Source organism: Aedes albopictus, chromosome 2, assembly GCF_035046485.1.
Source record: "Aedes albopictus strain Foshan chromosome 2, AalbF5, whole genome shotgun sequence".
NCBI lineage: Eukaryota > Metazoa > Arthropoda > Insecta > Diptera > Culicidae > Aedes > Aedes albopictus.
Window position 1 is genome coordinate 286,580,131 of NC_085137.1, and position 4,398 is coordinate 286,584,528.

The 4,398-nt window shown below is 38.8% G+C and overlaps 1 long non-coding RNA gene across 1 annotated transcript; it reads left to right on the forward strand.

The window, feature by feature from the left end:
- The first annotated feature begins 204 nt into the window (after positions 1–204).
- LOC134287120 (uncharacterized) lies at positions 205–1,207 on the forward strand. The gene is made up of 2 exons (XR_009997040.1): positions 205–622; positions 687–1,207. It is a non-coding gene; the product is annotated as an uncharacterized LOC134287120 (long non-coding RNA).
- Positions 1,208–4,398: the final 3,191 nt, after the last annotated feature.

A 4,398-nucleotide genomic window follows, 5' to 3' on the forward strand; every position in this document is an offset into this window, starting at 1 on the left:
TGTGCTTGAATATACACCAAAATATTGACAACTTTGCAAACGCTGATTGGTGGACACCACGATGGACACGGTGTGAACCCGCTACAGTCCCGATTTTTTGAGTGCTACGCTATCATGCGCGGTGCAGAAAAAGTGCTGCACCGCTGTAGCACGAAAATCAAAAACGAACATTTTCGGTGCACAAGTGCTATGTCGGCGTCATGGTCGCGATTTTTTTCCGCAGTCAAGTTCGCAGATTGTGAACACCCGCATAAATATTAACCGTACTTGATGCTGTACACACCATTATACTATTATAGCTACTATTGTTACCTATTATCGCTAAGTTCGCATTACATTCCAATACAAGCGGTAAAACAGTAACAGGGTTATTAGTTAATATGGTGACTATAATTATTATGGTCTACAAACAGTTTCTACCATTCGCCGTCTATGTTACCACAAGCAAACATTGCCCAACCATAAAAGTTGTTGTACCTCAATTTGGCTGGCTGCGAAAAAGTAAACATGGCGGATGAAGTAAGTGTGGCTAAGTTTCCCTGTATGAAAAGTGTTTTCCGGGTCAAAACTTCTTGATATTCGTATAATTCGTTAGATGGAGTCGACCAGGGACTCGACGAGGGTAAGTTTTTTCACTTGTTCTTACTTAATGCTTTCAAATAAACAGAGAAATTTGTACTTTTCAGCAGTGCGAAGCAGCATCCCAGAAAAGTATCCGCAGCGGCCAGCTGGATGTCCATATTCTTACATCAATGTTTGTAATGCCTACCGGAAGATTGGGCATGTGGATTCTTCAACCGGCTGATAACGAAATGCTCCAACAGATAGACACCGTTTCGGTACTCTCACGCAGTTACGGATGGTAGGTGAAAATATTGTTATTGACCAAGAGTTGCAGCTAAATTTGTTTTTTCTTTTTAGATTCTGATAGCCGCAGCCGGTTTCGGAACTGCTCCGAAAAGAATCATCCGATTGGAGCCAGCTCGTTGAGGTGTACATGACATTTAGATGTAACACCACCTTCCCGCGAATCCGCTCCAAGCACGCTCTTGAGAGCTCCGAAGACGTTGGTGAAAATAATGAATATGCAGTGGCTGTCTTTTCCATTTTCAGAAACATTTTGTAACAAATGAGATAAATATTTGATATTTTATATAAGTACTATCCCGGATACTATCAATAAACAAAACTAATAAGTAAAAAGGAATATATTTTATTATTTAATTGAAAATTATGGAAACCCAAGAAAAATTTGAACTGAAACCATACCCTCTACTGTACTATGGTAAGGTACAACTATACCTGTACCATTCGGTGTTATTCAGCAACGATTTTTTCAACCGCAATGGATATGGTTCCGTTATGTTTGTCTTGCAAATTTTATATGGGGAAAAATCGGTTTTGGAACGGTAAACATTCTTAACGACCCGTTCCTGGTATGGTCGGATCTCTGAAAACATTAGCCACTACTTTCGAAACTTTATCTAGGAATGGTGCGACTATGGTCGAATGTACCATTTTAGATATGGTTGGAATGGGAATGTACACCATATTGCGTGATGTTTTATTGTGGTTTGGATTTATGCGGGCAATCCTCGGTATCCACTTACGTAATTTATGTTTAGCCCTTTACTGTCAGAGCTGTCAGATCGGTGTAACACGCTAAATATAATGAGCCATTTTACGAGACGTTTCGGATCAGCTGATCGCTCATTTTATGAATGAAAATTTGACAGAAGGTTGCGCCCAAGCCCGTGAGTGTTAATATATAGTCTATAGACTATAGTCTATTTTACGAAACGACAACAGTGTTGATATTGATATTAACACTCACGGGCTTGGGCGCAACCGCCTGTCAAATTTTCATTCATGAAATGAGCGATCAGCTGATCCGAAACGTCTCGTAAAATGGCTCATTTACACAAAAGGCAATTAACACGAAAAAAAAACACGGTTATGAATATTATTTGGGTACCTGACTGGACACACAAAATTTGGTGGTTTTCTCTGGTACATCGAGGTCTTGAAATTGGTCTAAGGTGCTACACCGGTGTCGCACCATCGCAAAAACGAAAACGACAAATTAAATATACGCCGAAGACATCAACTGGATTTGATGCAATCGCACACTGAAAAAAAAACTACTAGAAATCGCAAGGCTCTTTCTGCTCGAGAAGGGGAAAAGAGTCTTCCATAGTGCCGCCAACGCGGAGCTCCCTAGTGGCCACTGGTATGGAGACAGAGGTTGACAAACCCCAAACCTCAACATCGAAAACTCGATCAAGGACAATTTCAGAGCGGGAGAAAGCTCAGCCAAATTTCACCAAGCTGTTCTTGAGCTCCTCAACACCAAATACCGCGACTAATGATCTAAAATCACTACGAGACCAGCAAATAATATCGAGGTTACGCACTGGTCACAATAGAATCTCGTATAATATGGGTACCCGAATAAAAATACAATAGAAAAACATAGGATTCTAATGTAACAGTACCATTGAAAACCCAGGGGACTGTTATGGTCTTCTTGTTTTCTTACCCCGCATTAAAATTATGCTGCTGTGTTGAAAGATTGGTTGTCAGCTTGAACCCTACGCTTGAGCCGCTGTTATGCTGGCTACGAAAACATTGCATTGGTGGGATAGGGATGCCAATTCCTTGTGAAAACCATGCTCTCACAATAGAATTCAATGTTAAAATAACAATAGAAAAACAATGGAACCGAACCCTAAGGGTCTGTGTCAATTGGCGAATTAAAATTAATTTTCACTTAAACTTGACAGTTCGATAATTATTTCCTTAGGAAAACTGTCAAGTTTAAGTGTTGAACTGTCAAATTTAAGTAAAATTAATTTTAATTCGCCAATTGACACAGACCCTAAGAGAGATAAAGCTCTTGGCGCGAACCATTTTGACACTTGTTTATTTACATTTTGTATGGCGCACAACCCGGCGCATAGGCTGTCGGTGCACAAGTTGTTGCCCGCATAGAAAATTATGGTTTACGGTATAATTCATATCATAAGATTTTTATTCGTGGAATAATAACGATAGACGTAATAATAATTTGATGATTGAATGATGAAAGTAATTAAAATGTGATCATACAAGACTTTTCAAATGCCATAGTATGAATGATTACGATTCACTTTATGATTTATGAATAATTTTCAATAATTTAGTTTTGGCTAATTCCCTGACTATAATTAATTTATTATGGTTAGCAGGTAATATCTTAGGTAATCATAACGTAATTATGGTATCATGTGTATATCTACCTTGCATTAGTTGCCCGATTTGGCACCGCTGAGCAGAACCCGCATAATCATGAACCATACTACTACTGTTTGCCATACTGTTCGCTACTGTTAACTACAGTATCACAATAGTGTGGTATAACATCCAAGGTAACAATAAACCAACAGTACCATGAACGTTTTCAACAGTGTGGTAGATGGTTATCGACCAAATTACAATATGGGGAATAGGCGGTTAAGTTATGTTACAATAAAAATTTGGCATTTTTCTCGAACAAAATTTTCGTAAAACAGTATACCAAACTGTGGACTTACAATCCATTTTTCAGAGTGATAACAGAGAACCAAACTGTTACATAATAGTTTAACAATAAATTAAAGGGAAATATGTAACCATCAATGAAACTGTTTGTTTATTGTGTAATATGGTATTATTAACAGCATGCTATACTGTGTAGATATATTTTCGCAATTAGAACTTTTCTTTTCCAGAATTAACTGTTTTCTTATAACTAGGAATATTAATTTTAAAAACCATTGGGAAACTTCATTTTTAATAACTCTTGATAAAGAAATATTGAAAATCTAAATAAACACAATATTTGGTTTTAGAGACGGCCGCAGAAATTGTTCTAATTTACATATCCATACTGCGCCGAATCTTGCTGAAGGATCCGTTTCTAATCCATTTTTTTCTGCCGCCGCTACCACGTCGTATATCAGCCATCCGAGCAGCGTTAATGAAACGCTTCCGAGCTCTGGAGCTGGGCTGATCGATCGCTGCTTGATTCCCGGCGTTCATCGTTTCACTCGTTTCATCATTTTGCCTCCGAATCGTTTCCATTCGATGCTGATGTCCCGCCTACGGTCCAATAGTAGTCAATACTCATCCAACAGCCAATAAAATAATGCACATCCGGCCTGTAAACAAAAATCCATGGGAGTAAAATAGGTTAAGGACACATTGTTAAAAATCCGTAATTCAGACATGAAAAACTTACCTTCGAGCTAGTTGATGATTCCGTTTATTCCTGCCTGGCTCGACTGTTGTTTATTCCCGGGTTTCACTGCGGCCGCAGTGAAAAAAAAATCTCCCCGGGAGCGAAACCGACCAGCTCCAAACGGTGTTGTTGATTTTGCA